This window comes from Nicotiana sylvestris, chromosome 11 (genome assembly GCF_000393655.2).
Source record: "Nicotiana sylvestris chromosome 11, ASM39365v2, whole genome shotgun sequence".
Classification (NCBI taxonomy): domain Eukaryota; kingdom Viridiplantae; phylum Streptophyta; class Magnoliopsida; order Solanales; family Solanaceae; genus Nicotiana; species Nicotiana sylvestris.
In genome coordinates this window covers 157467413-157485332 of record NC_091067.1, presented here as the reverse complement: position 1 = coordinate 157485332, position 17920 = coordinate 157467413, and the positions used below count along the sequence as shown (strand labels likewise).

Here is a 17920-nt window from a genome sequence, read left to right as displayed (position 1 = left end):
AATTCTAACTGCAACTAAACAAAATCAATCCCTTTATATTTCTGATTCAAATACATCAATTGTAAATAGCTATAGTCGATCTTCAATTTTGATTCAAGCAATGTTCAATGAGACAAATCAAGCTGTTACCATTCAAACAGCTAAAACTATTTAACGACATGTATCGAATCGACTATACTGATTACAACATACACAATCAAAGCCAAGGGTTAGAATCAAACAGTATCAGCAAAGGGTCAGATTGCACATGTCAATACAGAGGTTAACTTGGGGATTGATTACTCAAACAGTTTCAATTCAGTAAGTTATGCAGTTCACATACACACGCATCATCAGTGAATGAGGAAACATTTGATCAAATAACAGAGGTCCAGGCAAGGTGTGAGAAAACAGTTGGTAAAATTCAAAACACAATTTGAACAAGATGTTTGGCCATACGAATAGACCTTTAACACACACACGAACTGGAATGAAGAAGAGAATACAAACTTACCTTAAAATCTTTGAAAGAAAAAATCAGGAAAATCAACTTGTGTTTGAACAGACCCTTCTCAAAGTTTAACGGATTTTAATCGAAGTGTCTCTCAAATGAGAAACCCTTCGATTAAGGTCCATTAGACCATAAACTCTTGGTTTAAACAGGCACGGAACAGGCACGGAACAGGCACGAGGAACCCTTAATCGAAGTGTTTTGAGAAACACTTCGATTAAGGTCCATTAGACCATAAACTCTTGGTTTAAACAGGCACGGAACAGGCACGAAACAGGCACGAGGAACCCTTAATCGAAGTGTTTTGAGAAACACTTCGATTAAGGTCCATTAGACCATAAACTCTTGGTTTAAATAGGCACGGAACAGGCACGGAACATGCACGGAACAGGCACGAAGAACCCTAGGGTTTGAAACAGCAGATCTGGGATTCGTGTTTCCCTGGTCAGATTCGGACCAAACCAAACATGGTTTGGTCACGAGGGAGGTTCAGGGACTGTCTAGTGTGAAGATGGTGAGGTTTGGTGTAGGTCAGAGTTCGACTCGAATCTTCAAATGAAGATTTGAGACGAAGGAAGGTGATTCGAGGCTAGGGGTAACGGATCCATGTTCAGGACAGTGAGGTGGTCCTAGGGTGTTCAGAAGGTGGTCATCGACGTTCATGCCACCGGGTTCTGGTGAAAGGGAAATCAGGGCGGCTGCTAGGGTTTGGGGGGTTTCAGTGTTTGGTGAAGACGATGAGTGGAGGGGGGTTCGGATAGGGGGCGTGGGGTACGATAGAAAGCTTATATACGATCTAAGGGTTTAGATCCTGGCCGTTGGATCAGATGAGATCTATGTCCAGGATCTATTCACTTAGGGAAGACGGTGTCGTTTTGGGTTTGATAGTGGGTGAGACCGGGTAAGGCTGGATCGGGTCAAAATTGGACGGGTTTAGGGGGAATGCCTGGGTTCGTTGGATCTAAGGGTTGGACGGTTCAGATTAATTTGACTGAAACGGCGTCGTTGAGTTGAAGTGATCAACCTGATCAGGACCGTTTGTTTGAGTCAGATCAACGGCTCCAATAAAGACGTTGATACGGCGTCGTTTGAATCAATGTTTGGGCAGGCCGGATTTGGACTGGACTTGAGTGCCGGTTTTGGGCCTATTTTTGTTTCATTTTTGGGCCCAAACCGATTTTCATCACTCTTTTCTTTTGTTTTTTTTTCTTTCTAATTTTAAAACAAAAATGAAATAAATAAAAAAAATGAAATTAAAACAAACAACAATGCAACACTTTAAAACAATTATCACACACATATAAAAATATTTAAGTAGGTTAAATCACAACCTAGAATGAACAATGCATATATATTTTTGAATTTTCTTTCAACGACCGAATTACGGTTTGATTACTATGACAGACATACCTTGTATTTTGACTGATAAGATAAAAAATGCAAAAATGGGACGAACCACAAATGACTAGTAGTACATGTCATGAAAAAATGAAAATTTGTACAGCGAGGTCACTGGTCACTATTTTTGTTTTCTTTTGGAGTGATTGTTCGTGAAGCAAAAATCACGTGCTTACAACTGCCCCTCTTTGCACGAAGAAACGAAGGGTTTTCGCGCAAAGATAAAGCGAGCGATTTTTGCCCGTGCGAATACTTCGTGTGAAGCATTTTTTTTGAAAAAGGTTTGACCGAACCTTTGCTTCAGAGGTTTCCTACATATCCTGGGCTGAACAGGAATCAGGTCAATGTAGTTCGGAAAATTTTGGTAGCTGGGACTACCGCGTGACTGTAGTGTTAGCTGCTGCTGTGCGCTGTTGCATGCTGCCGTAGGATGCTACCGCTCACCTATCTCCTTGTTACATTTTCTGAAAGGAAAAACAAGAAGCTAAGCTAGAGTATGGATCATGAGATCTCATCTATCTTCAACTTGTTCTTGTTGCCTTGCTTTCTTGTCGGCTAGTGCTTTCCTCCGATGCCTTTATTTTGTGAACTCAGGGGATGATACTGGTCCTTCGCCTTTTCTGAATGCCAGTTTTCATCACTCCGCTAGATCTGCTGGGAACATGGCCCTCTTCTTTAAGCCTTTCAATGGTTTCTTCAGTGGTATAGCTTTCCTCATCAAAATTGTTATGTTGGCCATGCTATAACGTTCCCAAACTGTTTCTTTTGAGACGCGTTCCTTCTTCCTTTTGAATCGCGCGCTTGCCTTTGCAGCCTTCTGCTTCTTGGTGCTGGGGATTTTATTGTTTCCTGCCGGGGGATCTCTGTTGTAACCTTCTTCTTCCAGGTGGGGTTACTGATTCCAAAAATCTGTAATATAAAACCAAAAGTTGCTTAAATGCAAAATTATGAAATGCATGCCCGCATTTTACTGGTGGGCAACCTAGATCTTAAAAGTATTCCCGCATTTTACTGGTGGGCAACCTAGAACTTAAATGTATTCCCGCATTTTACTGGTGGGCGACCTAGAACTTAAATGTATTCCTGCATTTTACAGGTGGGCGACCTAGAACTTAAAAGTATTCCCGCATTTTACTGGTGGGCGACCTAGAACTTAAAAGTATTCCCGCATTTTACTGGTGGGCAACCTAGAACTTAAATGTATTCCCGCATTTTACTGGTGGGCGACCTAGAACTTAAATGTATTCCCGCATTTTACTGGTGGGCGACCTAGAACTTAAATGTATTCCCGTATTTTACTGGTGGGCGACCTAGAACTTAAATGTATTCCCGCATTTTACTGGTGGGCGACCTAGAACTTAAATGTATTCCCGCATTTTACTGGTGGGCGACCTAGAACTTAAATGTATTCCCGCATTTTACTGGTGGGCGACCTAGAACTTAAATGTATTCCCGCATTTTACTGGTGGGCGACCTAGAACTTAAATGTATTCCCGCATTTTACTGGTGGGCGACCTAGAACTTAAAAGTATTCCCGCATTTTACTGGTGGGCGACCTAGAACATAAAAGTATTCCCGCATTTTACTGGTGGGCGACCTAGAACTTAAATGTATTCCCGCATTTTACTGGTGGGCGACCTAGAACTTAAATGTATTCCCGCATTTTACTGGTGGGCGACCTAGAACCTAAATGTATTCCCGCATTTTACTGGTGGGCGACTTAGAACTTAAAAGTATTCCCGCGTTTTACTGGTGGGGGACCTAGAACTTAAATGTATTCCCGCATTTTACTGGTGGGCGACCTAGAACTTAAATGTATTCCCGCATTTTACTGGTGGGCGACCTAGAACTTGAATGTATTCCCGCATTTTACTGGTGGGCGACCTAGAACTTAAATGTATTCCCGCATTTTACTGGTGGGCGACCTAGAACTTAAATGTATTCCCGCATTTTACTGGTGGGCGACCTAGAACCTAAATGTATTCCCGCATTTTACTGGTGGACGACTTAGAACTTAAAAGTATTCCCGCGTTTTACTGGTGGGGGACCTAGAACTTAAAGTATTCCCGCATTTTACTGGTGGACGACCTAGAACTTAAATGTATTCCCGCATTTTACTGGTGGGCGACCTAGAACTTAAATGTATTCCCGCATTATACTGGTGGGCGACCTAGAACTTAAATGTATTCACGCATTATACTGGTGGGCGACCTAGAACTTAAAGTATTCCCGCATTTTACTGGTGGACGACCTAGAACTTAAATGTATTCCCGCATTATACTGGTGGGCGACCTAGAACTTAAATGTATTCCCGCATTATACTGGTGGGCGACCTAGAACTTAAATGTATTCACGCATTATACTGGTGGGCGACCTAGAACTTAAAGTATTCCCGCATTTTACTGGTGGACGACCTAGAACTTAAATGTATTCCCGCATTTTACTGGTGGGCGACCTAGAACTTAAAAGTATTCCCGCATTTTACTGGTGGGCGACCTAGAACTTAAATGTATTCCCGCATTTTACTGGTGGGCGACCTAGAACTTAAATGTATTCCCGCATTTTACTGGTGGGCGACCTAGAACTTAAATGTATTCCCGCATTATACTGGTGGGCGACCTAGAACTTAAATGTATTCCCGCATTATACTGGTGGGCGACCTAGAACTTAAAAGTATTCCCGCATTATACTGGTGGGCGACCTAGAACTTAAAGTATTCCCGCATTATACTGGTGGGCGACCTAGAACTTAAATGTATTCCCGCATTATACTGGTGGGCGACCTAGAACTTAAATGTATTCCCGCATTATACTGGTGGGCGACCTAGAACTTAAATGTATTCACGCATTATACTGGTGGGCGACCTAGAACTTAAAGTATTCCCGCATTTTACTGGTGGACGACCTAGAACTTAAATGTATTCCCGCATTTTACTGGTGGGCGACCTAAAACTTGAATGTATTCCCGCATTTTACTGGTGGGCGACCTAGAACTTAAATGTATTCCCGCATTTTACTGGTGGGCGACCTAGAACTTAAAAGTATTCCCGCATTTTACTGGTGGGCGACCTAGAACTTAAATGTATTCCCGCATTTTACTGGTGGGCGACCTAGAACTTAAATGTATTCCCGCATTTTACTGGTGGGCGACCTAGAACTTAAATGTATTCCCGCATTTTACTGGTGGGCGACCTAGAACTTAAATATATTCCCGCATTTTACTGGTGGGCGACCTAGAACTTAAATGTATTCCAATAGTTTCCCCGTTCTTCCGAGAAATTTTTTGACAATTGGCATAAAATTTTCTGCCCCGGTTTTTTGGTGATTTCCCTGGCGTTGCGTCTTGCTGCCATTATCAATCCTTCGTTTTCCTGCAGCAGACAAAAGAATTTAGTTAGTTTTAATCGTGGTGGGAGGAGGTGCCTTTCTGGCGGATGATTTTTCTCTCTTCCCCTTTTCTTGCTCTATGCCTCCATAATTGGTTGGTGGACAAAATTGCTTGCTGGGGGTATTCGGCCTGCTGGGGATTGGTTTTCAATTTATCCCCTTTTCTGCTTTCTCTTTACAGTACATGCTATGGGAGTCTGCTCTTACTCCCGAAACCACTCCCTTTAGGAGTTTACTTCCTCCAAAACCGCGGGGCACAACATTGCATTGCCTGGGGCCAGCCTTTAGGACTGTTGGGGTTATCCTGCATTGGATGAATCCCCCTTCGGTCTCTGGTAGTAAGCTTTGAAAAATCCTTTTCAAGACAAATTTTAGGAAGAGAAATAAAAGGTAGAAAAAGGAGAAAATCTTTCTGAACCAATTATTTGGTGGGAGAAGAAATTCAGAAGAACTTATCTGGAGGACATGACTGGTCCCCGTGATCATGACGTGCACCATAGATTCCCGACCCAGTCTAGTTGTATCAATCGATTTGCCCGATGGTCTGACTTGCTGGGGATGATAAATGAGTGTCCATTTCGTTGCGAATGTGGTCGCTTTTTTGTTGATCTGTCTTGTCGTCTCATAGTGCCCTTCGAGGGATTTTCACTAATGAGACTCTCTCTTTTCTCTCAGCTCCCAGCGCCTTATGGTGCCTGTGAAGGTTTTCACCAATAAGACTCTCTCATTTTATATCTCTCATCTTATGTCGCCTTTCGGTGCCTGTGAAGGTTTTCACCGATAAGTCTCTCTCATTTTATTTCTTCATCGAGGAATCGGGGTGTTGTCGATACGACCCTCTCTTCTGGCGATTCCTTTGACCATCAATTCATTCCCAGTCTTATGATCCTCTTTTTTGCTGGGGATCGGTGCATTATTCTCGGCTTTATTTGCCTGACTTGGCATCTCTTGGATATTGATCGGGAGGTATTTTGGACGTCGATGTTGTTTTTGGTGTGGGGCTAGAAGAAAGGCTTATCAAAAACGAAATAATTTCGACGGGTGATCTGCTACAACTTTTGGAATCAAACCTTTGTCGGAACTTAAAACATAACCTCTGCCCCAGTTTTCTTGCTTGGGGAATTTTATTTTTTTTACATTTATGTTGAGCTACGTGCGTTACGCACACTGGGCCTATTATGCACACTATGACCGAGCCGTGAGGCGCCTACGTATCCTCTTTGAGGAATCAGGTCAAACATAGTTCCCACGGTTTTGTATTTCTTATGATTTTATCTTCTTTTCTTTCTCCTTCTTTTCTTTTCTTTCTCCTTCTTTTCATTTTTTTCTTTTTCTTTTCTTTTCTTTTTTTTTTCATTTTTTTTCATGTCTTTTCCATTAGTGATTCCAAAAGAGGGGTATGAAAGAATAACTTAAGGCTCAAAAGGGGGAAGCAAGGGTTAAAAGTGTTTGGATAGAAGAAAGGATTGCCTCCGTCATCTCATTATCCAATAAATACCAGATACAAACAAACGAACCAAAAATTGCCATAATTAAAGAAATTACGCATAATATCTCTTGACTGCATCAGAATTGATAGCCATGTCGACACATCTCCCCTCGATATCTGTCAAACACAAAGCACCATTGGACAATACTCTGGTCACGATATAAGGCCCTTGCCAATTTGGGGCGAATTTGCCTTTTGCCTCGACCTGATGTGGGAGGATCTTCTTCAATACCTGCTGCCCTACTTCAAACTTCCTGGGGCGCACCTTCTTATTATATGTTCTCGCCATTCTCTTCTGATACAGCTGACCATGGCATACTGCTGCCAATCTTTTTTCGTCTATCAAACTCAACTGTTCCAATCGAGCTTTGACCCATTCATCATCATCAATCTCGGCTTCAGCGACAATCCGAAGGGACGGAATTTCGACCTCCACTGGTATTACAGCCTCAGTTCCGTACACCAACAAATAAGTAGTTGTACCTATGGAAGTTCGGACGGTAGTGCGGTAACCCAACAAAGCAAAGGGTAATCTCTCGTGCCATTGTCTGGACCCTTCCACCATCTTTCGCAGTATCTTCTTGATATTCTTATTGGCTGCTTCGACCGCTCCATTCGCCTTGGGACGATATGGGGTGGAATTGCGGTGTGTAATCTTGAATTGTTGGCATACCTCTCTCATCAGGCTGCTATTAAGATTCGCACCGTTATCCGTGATGATTACTTTTGGGATCCCGAACCTGTGACCGTTGGATGCTGCCGGCTCAATAGGTCCAATGACATCCATGCCCCATGCCACAAACGGCCAGGGTGCTGACATCGTATGTAACTCTGTTGGCGGAGAATGGATCAGATCTCCATGTATCTGGCACAGATGGCATTTCCTCACGAAAGTGATACAGTCGCGTTCCATGGTGAGCCAATAACACCCTGTTCGAAGGATCTTTCTTGCCAATACATATCCGCTCATGTGTGGCCCACAAACTCCAGCATGTACCTCTGCCATAACCGTTGTGGCTTGACCGGCATCTATGCATCTCAACAATCCCAAATCTGGGGTTCTTTTGTACAACACTCCTCCGCTGAGGAAGAAACCATTCGACAAACGCCGAAGGGCTCTTTTTGGTCTCCAGTGGCCTGTTCTGGATATGTCCCCATTCTGAGGTATTCGTTGATATCATGAAACCAGGGTTCGCCATCTGGTTCCTCTTCTACGGTGTTGCAATAAGCGTGCTGATCACGGACCTGGATGTGTAGAGGATCAACATACATTTTGTCAGGGTGGTGCAGCATTGATGCTAAGGTGGCCAAGGCATCCACAACCTCATTGTGAACTCTCGGGATATGTTTGAACTTCACCGATTGAAATCGCTTGCTCAGATCATGTAAGCATTGTCGATATGGTATGAGCTTTAGATCTCGCGTTTCCCATTCACCCTGAATTTGATGTACCAAGAGGTCCGAGTCTCCCAAGACCAAGACGTCTTGGACATCCATGTCAGCAGCCAAGCGCAGACCCAGAATGCAAGCTTCATACTCGGCCATATTATTGGTGCAATAGAAGCGTAGTTGAGCCGTAACAGGATAATGGCGTCCTGTTTCAGAAATGAGTACTGCTCCTATTCCAACCCCTTTTGCATTTGCAGCTCCGTCGAAGAAAAGCTTCCAACCCGGTTCCTCAGTTAATTCCATCTCATTTGTATGCATTACCTCTTCGTCGGGAAAGTACGTTCTTAAGGGCTCGTACTTTTCATCAACGGGATTCTCTGCCAAATGGTCGGCCAGCGCCTGGGCTTTCATGGCTGTCCTCGTTACATAGACGATATCAAACTCTGTGAGCAGAATTTGCCATTTTGCCAACCTTCCCGTGGGCATAGGTTTCTGAAAGATATACTTCAATGGGTCCAAACGGGATATGAGATAAGTAGTATACGAAGACAGGTAGTGTTTCAACTTCTGAGCTACCCAAGTTAGGGCGCAACATGTTTTCTCGAGTTGAGTGTACTTGACCTCATGTACTGTGAATTTCTTGCTAAGATAGTAGATGGCCTGCTCCTTCCTTCCTGTGTCATCATGTTGCCCCAATACACAACCAAATGAATTTTCCAAGACCGTTAGGTAAAGAATTAAGGGCTTCCCAGGCTTCGGCGGGACCAATACGGGTGGATTAGACAGATACCCTTTGATTTGGTCGAAAGCCTCCTGACACTCTGCCGTCCAACCTACCGCAGCATCCTTTCTCAGCAGCCGAAATATGGGCTCACAAGTTGCTGTGAGTTGAGCGATGAACCTGCTGATGTAATTGAGTCTACCCAGCAAACTCATTACCTCTGTTTTGTTCCTTGGCGGTGGCAAATCTCGGATGGATTCAATTTTGGATGGGTCTAACTCAATCCCCCGTCGACTGACGATGAATCCTAGCAGCTTTCCTGATGGAACCCCGAATGCGCATTTGGCCGGGTTGAGCTTGATATCATACCTTCGGAGTCTTTGGAAAAATCTCCTTAGGTCTGCTACATGGTTCTCCTGACGCCAAGACTTTATGATCACATCATCGACGTATACCTCGATTTCTTTGTGTATCATGTCATGAAACACAACAGTCATTGCTCGCATGTACGTTGCCCCGGCGTTCTTCAATCCGAACGGCATTACCCGATAGCAGTAGGTTCCCCATGGCGTAATAAACGTTGTCTTTTCCGCATCCTCCTCGTCCATTAGGATCTGATGATAACCCGCATAGCAATCTACAAAGGATCCGATCTCGCGCCCAGCGCAATTATCGATCAAGATATAGATGTTGGGCAATGGAAAATTGTCCTTGGGACTTGCTTTGTTGAGGTTGCGGTAGTCGACGCACACCCTGATTTTCCCATCCTTCTTTGGGACTGGTACCACATTAGCCAACCACTCGGGATATCGAGTGACCCGAATGACCTTCGCCTGCAACTGCTTAATCACCTCTTCTTTGATCTTTACACTCATTTCTGTTTTAAACTTCCTTAGCTTTTGCTTGACCGGAGGGTATGCCGGGTCAGTGGGCAATTTGTGAACCACTAAATTGGTGCTTAATCCAGGCATATCGTCATATGACCATGCAAAAACATCTTTGAATTCCATGAGGGTTTTGATCAATTCTTCTCTGACATTCGGCTCAATGTGGATGCTAATTTTGGTCTCTTGGACGTTATCAGCGTCTCCTAGATTCACAGCCTCGGTGTCATTTAGGTTAGGCTTGGGTTTCTCTTCAAATTGGCACAGTTCTCGGTTTATCTCTTCGAAGGCCTTATCTTCGTCATATTCAAATTCATCGTCGTAAACGACCTCTTGCATCATTGAGTCGGATTCAGATTGATTTATTAGACTAGGTCGAAGATCCGCTGTGCATGCCATGTCATTAGAACCAGTAAAAAAAGAACTGTTCAGAAAGAAAAAAAAGAACAAAACAAAATTAAAATGGGCAAAAGAAGAGAACTTTATTAAACTTGCGGGATAAAAGGGTTCACACTTTTACAAAACAAAAGTAAAATTTGGATTACACCCTGGAATAATCCGAACAAACAAACAAACAAAACATAAATCAAAGCCTACTACCAAGACTCCCCTCGGACAGGAAGAGGAGTAACTGTCCAATTGTTGGTCTTGGCCTCAGGCCCCACAAACTGTATCTCTGTTCTGCTGGAACCTTCTCCAGCTTCTACCACACTGACATCAGCGAATAGCCTCTCAAAACTCTGATTCAGGTCCTCATTTATACCGATCAATGGTCCTAGAATCTTTGGGACCGGTGACCCCTTGGCACTTGCTTTGACAAAAGACTTTGAGAGACGTGGCACCGGTTTAGGCAGAAACCAAACCTTCTTCTTCATTTTTCGCGCTTGCTTCCTATCTGCTGTGGTTGGTTTGAACCCCAACCCGAAAGTTTCCAGATTTTTAGGCAAGGTGACAGGTTGGACAATCCCCTGCAGCTCGATTCCCAGGCCTTTTCCCGGTACAAATCCATTACCCAGCATTTCTGAGATCATCATGACTGTTGCGGCAACTATCCTAGGGTGCAGGATGATCTCTCCTTCAGAGATTTTGTTGGCCGACCCTGTATCGAAAATCTGGTAGACCCAAGGACCTTTGTCGTCAGTGGTCTCTATGAAAGGTACAATGGCGCCACCCATGGTGCACGCCGGGTCCTCGCCGTGTAGCACGACCTCTTGTCTTTCCCACTCGAACTTTACCATCTGATGTAGGGTGGAGGGCACTGCTTTGGCTGCATGAATCCACGGTCGTCCCAACAGAAGGTTATAAGATACTGTGGCATCTAACACCTGGAACTCCATGGTAAACAGGACTGGACCGATGGTCAATTCAAGTACAACATCCCCCACAGTGGCTGTTCCGTTTCCGTCGAACCCTCGGACACAGATGTTGTTCTTGTGGATTCTTCCGTGGTCGATCTTTAACTGGCTCAGGGTAGATAGTGGACAAATATTGGCACTTGAGCCGTTATCTATCAATACTCGAGTTACCACCGAGTCTTCACATTTGACAGCTAGGTATAGAGCTTTATTATGCTCCGTACCTTCCACCGGCAGATCATCATCTGAGAGTGTTACCCTGTTCACCTCGAAAATCTTGTTGGCAATGGTTTCTAGGTAGTTTACAGAAATCTCATTGGGTACATGAGCTTCGTTTAATATCTTCATTAGGGCCCGCCGATGCTCCTCAAAATGAATCAGCAATGATAGCAGTGAGATCTGGGCCGGTGTTTTTCTCAGCTGTTCGACCACGGAGAAGTCCTGCACTTTCATCTTCCTCGGGAACTCCTCAGCCTCTTCTTCGGACACAGGTTTCTTGGTTGCAGCCGGGTTGGTTCTTCTTAGCTCCACTGGAGCAAAACAACGACCTGATCGAGTCAGCCCTTACACTTCACAACTGACTTCTTCCACCTGTTTTCCTTTGTACATCACCACCGTCTTTTCATATTTCCAAGGCACCGCCTTGCTATCAATCATCGGCAGCTGGACTACAGGCTTTATGGTGACCAGTTCTCTATATGCCCCATTCAACACAACTGCAGGTGCGGGCGGAATCCCTGATATTACCAACTTGTTTGGCTCGGGTTTGCTTGTTATGGCGGACGAGCTCTTTCCCAATATCACTATTGGTTTGACGCCTTCTCCCTGCAACTGTACCCTTGTTCCTCCACTGGTTGAGACTTCTTTCGGGGCGGCCTGGATCATCATCACTGTTTGTGAGGGTTTTCTCAACTCTCCACCCTCATACACCAACTCAATCATGTGAGTCTCGTGGTGTGCTGGCAGTGGGTTTTGGTTGATGTTAGGAGCCTCCTGTGTCTGGACCTCGATCTTATTGGTGTCAATAAGATCCTGTATGGCATGCCTCAATTTTCAACACTTCTCGGTATCATGCCCGAGCATCCCTGAGTAGTATTCACAACTTATTGATCGATCCAAATTCTGAGGTGGGGGATTTGGTTCTCGAGTCTGGACAAGACTAACCAAACCCAATTGCCTCAGCTTGTGGAACAAAGCGATGTAGGTTTCTCCCAACTCCGTGAAAGTTCTCTGTTTCCGCAACCTGTCATTCCTAGCATCTGGATTTCCCCGAGAGCCTGCCCCTGAAGGGTTTCTATACGCCCTCGGTAGAGGATAGGTGTTTTGTGGTGGTGCATATATGTTCTGGGGAGCCGGCGCGCGCCATTGCAGGCAAACCGGAGGCGGAGTGTATGCCTGGGCCTGGTGTATGGAACAATATGGTTCTCGAGGTGGATAGAAATTTTGTGGTGGGTTGTATGGGTAGTTGGACCTGTGAGGTCTGGGTTTGTTGTAGTGTGGCTTGCCAGCCCTGGACCAACTGTCTGCCTCGATCGTGACAACCTCTTCTTTCTTTCTTCTCAGCACACCTCCCGTGCCGCTCTGAATAGCCTGGGTTGTGGCCTTGAGTGCCGAGTAGTTCAAGATTTTGTCAGACCTCAGACCCTCTTCTATCATGACCCCTATCTTGACCACCTCGTTGAAAGATTTTCCAACTGTTGTCACCAAGTGACCAAAGTAGGTTGGATCCAATGTTTGCAAGAAATAGTCCACCATCTCTCCCTCTCTCATGGGAGGATCGACTCTAGCTGCTTGTTCTCTCCAGCGGAACCCGAACTCGCGAAAACTTTCCCCGGGTTTCTTCCCAGTTCTCAATAATGTGAGACGGTCAGGGACTATCTCGAGATTGTACTGGAAATGACCTGCAAAAGCCTGCGCCAGATCATCCCACGTGTACCACCTGCTGGAATCCTGCCTGGTATACCATTCTAGTGCAGATCCGCTCAGACTTTGGCCGAAATAAGCTATCAGCAGCTCATCCTTGCCGCCTGCCCCTCTCATTTTGCTACAGAATCCCCGCAAATGTGCCATGGGATCACCGTGCCCTTCATATAAATCAAACTTAGGCATCTTGAACCCAGCCGGGAGTTGGACGTCTGGGAAAGGGCATAGATCTTTGTATGCCACGCTGACTTGGTTGCCCAGTCCGTGCAAGTTCCTGAAGGACTGCTCCAGGCTTTTGAACTTTCTCAATACCTCATCCTGTTCAGGGGATTTAACCGGCTTTTCAATCTCTGCCGGCACTTCCAAGTGTGGATTGTAAGCCTGTGGCTCGGGGGCATGAAACGTAGGCTCGGGGGGATAGTATTGCGTATCGTGAGCCTGAAACAATGGCTCACTGGTCGTCCTTTGCAAAGGGGCTGATGTTGGTCCCACAAAAATGGGAATATTGGGTGTTGGGAGAGGTTGATGGGGTGGTGGAGCTTGGGAATCATGAGGGCTTCTTTCTTGATGATAAAGGGGATTTGGGCGGCTTGTGGAAGGGCCGGAGTGAGGGTATTCTGGCATGTGTCCCAGTGTTTCAGGGCTCTTTTGTGTTTTGGCTATGGCTAGCTGCATTGCATTCATCTCTAGTCCCATCCTTTCAATCTTTTCCATCGCTTCTTTTAACAACTGGCTCATCGGCCTCTCTTCCTCATTACTATTCTCTGAAGTAGTCATGCTTGTTGCTATCGGTCCTTTGGATCTGGTTTGATAGGAGTGTGTTGCCAGAGTTCTTTAACAACTAACTTGTCTGGATCAGACAACAACAAACTTTGTTAGCGTTAGAGTTTAACAGATTTGATCATAACACATAGAGGATGCAATGCTCCTAGGCAGTTAACCGTTTCTACATGCTTTGCTTCGAACAACATGCGTCATCCCGGTTTGCTCATTTGTCCCCTTTTCTGTTATTTTATTTTATTTTTGTATTTTCTTTTTCTTTTTTTTATTAAGAGCGGTCGAATCTTATGGGGATTGCCTACGTATCACGTCCCCGCGCGAATCAGACTTGGCGTAGTTCTGCCATGAGGCTAACATTTTCATTTATAAAAAGATGAACAAACATTACATTTGAAAACTTTGTAAGAAAATGTCTTGAAATACACACATTTAAATCGAAATAAAAAGATACAATTCTTAACATCTCACAACGTGCCCCACTTTCCACTTGTGTTGTAAATTATTAGATCATTTGCTCAAGGCGGGGCTTGACCTGGATGACCTCCCAGCGTACGATACATCCTTTCCAACTCCATCGCTAGATGACGGGCAAAAGTGGGTGCATGCTCTGTAAACCTTTCATTGGCAGTTTACATAACTTTGAGAGGTGTAGACCGCCAGGTCGTGGATCTGTGCCCTGAAATCTTGGAGATGTTGGCCTTGATTCTGCAATTGCTGCTGGCGAGTGGTGGCTATATCTCTGATACGGTCTTCACGATCTAGGGCTGACTCTAATAGAGCTCGGAGCCTGGCCTTCTCTAGTCTTGCATGCGCTCTTTCTTTGTCAATGTCCGCTTGTTGATGCTCTCTGTTGTACCTTCTTGCCTCTTCGAGTTGTGCACGAAGTTGGTCTTCTGATCGTATCCAATGGTCTTTTTCCTTCTTAAATTGTGCCCTGTCTTTCTTGGATTTCCTATCTTGGCGTTCCTTATCAGATCTGGCTTCTTCGTTTAATTGTTGGATCCTTTCTTTTGCTCTGCTTAACGCCCTTTCATTTGCAGCAAGAACGGAATCATAATCTTGCATTTTTTCAAAAAGATTGGCGATGGTTTTTTGATCCTTCCAATTCCTCATTGGCGTTTCAGAAGCCTTTTTCATTCTCAGAAATCGAGCATGAAGACTTTCATTCTCACAAGCTAGACTCTTCTTCTCGCCTTCAGCTTCTTGTGCTTGCAAATCTTTCTCCAGACTGAGGTTCCTTAGATTTTCCTTTAGGGCGTGGATAGTTGCTTTGTACCCCTTTTCTTTTTCTCCCCAGATCAACCGCTCTTGGATTTTATCATTAAAGTTTTGAATATGGGGTCTTTTGGTTGGCCTTCTTAGCTTAGGTTCTGGTACATCATCTACGCGAGACCGTTTCTCGAACCACCATGCATATCCAGGATTTATCTCACCCTTTGTAGTGTCCGGGACTTGAGTATCACTTTTCAAGTATCGGCATCCATTCCACATCTGCTGAAGTAGAGCCTCAGGAATAGTGGCTTCTGGGTGTAATTCGATTACTTGCATACTCAAATCTTCATCATCAGGAACTACTTGATATCTCCCTAGTTGTCTTAGGACTCTTAGTGGCGCATACGGCTGGATGCTTCTCAATCCCAATAGTAGCAGATAACTATTTGAGGTTGACATGTGTATCACTTCCCTCATCGGGAGCCATCCCAAAGTCCATTCAATTTGATTTGCCGTTAAAGCCCTTAGATGAGATACCCATGCTTCTATCCCTTCTGGAACCCTGATAATTTTTTACTCTTTCCTCATAACCCTCGATGCGATTATCGTTGCTTGGCCCATACTGTATGATCTTGGGCTGTTGTTGGAGATGTTCCATCACCCACATTTGCAACAAAATTTTGCATCCTTCGAAGACTTTCGCTCCTGCTTTACATAAAGTCAAAGCCCGATAAATGTCTGAGAGAATGATGGGGACAAGGGTGTGGTTTTCTTTGGTGGTGAGGATTTGCACAGCTTTTGCGGTGCGAATATCGATTGTTCGCTCTTTGTTTGGGAAGACCATGATTCCTAGAAAAACCACCATGAAAGCAAATCGACGGTGCATCTGCCAAGTGTCTTTGTTTTGCTTATTAGTAAGGCCTTTCTCATGAATTTCGAACCCATCTGACTTTCCGAACCTTGAATACAAAAAGTTGAAAGAACAACATCCATTGATGACATTGCTTTTCCTGATTTGACTGCTGATGTTCAGAAGACCGAAGAATCGATGTACCGAGGGAGCCTTTGTGAATATCAGGCTTTGATTCCTTAAACTTCCGTCAAAACCAACATATCCAGCTATCTCCTCTAATGTAGGAGTGAGCTCGAAGTCAGAGAAACGAAAGACATTGTGAACAGGGTCCCAAAAAGTTACTAATGCCGCAATCAGATCATCATGGGGTTTAACTTTCATAATATCCGTGAGATTTCCCAAATGCTTGACGACCCATTTTTGACCATCTGCGCCTAATTCACACCACCACATTTGAAGCTGAAATAGAAACTCTTCTGTATTCGTGGATGGGGGGTTTTGAGTGGTGCTAATTTTGTATCTGAAATTTAATTTAATAAAGTCAAGACTCATTTTGAAAATATGCACTAAAAAAATTATTTTCAGTTAAAACTATTTTCAAGATTTAAAACTATTTTGGGAATTTTTCAAACTATTTTCAAGATTAAATACCTTTCAAGATTAAATACCATTATTTCAAGATTTAAAACTATTTTTTTTTAATTTTTTTTTTAAAAAAACAACCCATTTTATTCCTCAGTTCTCACCATGATTTCATTTAAGCTGGTCAACAAGCATGTTCGAGGCAAATGAGTGCACAGGTAGCAAGTAGGATGCATCAGGATGGTCTTTTTATTTCGGGTTTACCTGTCCTAGACAGACCCAACCCCTGTGTTGAGTCTCCAAGGTCAGATGTACATGATGCAAATATACGTTCCTACTAGGGATCCGGTACATTGTTGAGTTATTCTAGGTAAAAACCTGAGGCATATTATTCTAAACCTGGCTTACCCAAACGGACAGTTTGAGCCGAAGCGGGGGCAACGTACCGGGAGCACGAAAGTCTACCTGGCCTAGTTACTTGTCCCAACTTCGTCTTATTTGGTATGACTTTTAACAGAAAGGTGGGTCACGCGCACGTGTACACCATTAATTTAGAAGACTTAGAAAGGAGAAGGGTTTCGCAACAGTTTTATATACACAATTCAGATAATATTAAAGCGGTAAAAGCATCACTTAGCACATTAAGCATATATCATGTAAAAATCAGATAATAAATAAAGCCAACTATAACAGTTATTTTAAGCTCGAATTCTTGAACCCTGAACCAGAGATTCTGGGTTCGATCCCCAGCAGAGTCGCCAGAGCTGTCACACCTCCTTTTTCCGCACCCGCAAGGGTGCAAGGGAGTTTTTTCCAATTAAAGGACAATCGAAACAGGATTATTTCAGAGTCGCCACTTGGGAGATTTAGGGTGTCCCAAGTCACCAATTTTAATCCCGAATCGAGGAAAAGAATGACTCCATATTACAGTCTGCGTACCAGAAATCCGGATAAGGAATTCTGTTAACCCGGGAGAAGGTGTTAGGCATTCCCGAGTTCCGTGGTTCTAGCACGGTCGCTCAACTGTTATATTCGGCTTGATTATCTGATTTTATACAAATATGAACTTATGTGCAAATTTTAACTTTTAACCGCTTTTATTATTCACTGCTATTTTATAGGACTTGCAACGTCGTGAAAATATATCTCGAACCACGTTACATCAATGCACCCGTGGTTATTGACATATCTCGACTCGGTTGAGATTTGGATTTGGGTCACATAAATGTGCACCCGAATTAAGGAGAATAAATTATTAAGACGCGCCTAAAGTGACTAACGTATTGTTATTTTGGGGAAGACCGTAAAATTTGCTAAACGGCCTGTCCCGGATTTTGAGTATTTAATACATATATTTTATGAGGGCCCCGCAATTTGTCCCTTTTGTTTGGCGAGGCTCGTCTCATTTTTATTTTTAAAAGGAATTTTGCGACATCATGGACACGCATCTCGAACCAC

General features: G+C 44.0%; 1 pseudogene; it reads right to left on the bottom strand.

The window, feature by feature from the left end:
• LOC104230684 (uncharacterized) overlaps positions 1-14928 on the bottom strand; it is an 84884-nt pseudogene extending 69956 nt beyond the window's left edge.
• Between the last annotated feature and the right edge of the window lie 2992 nt (positions 14929-17920).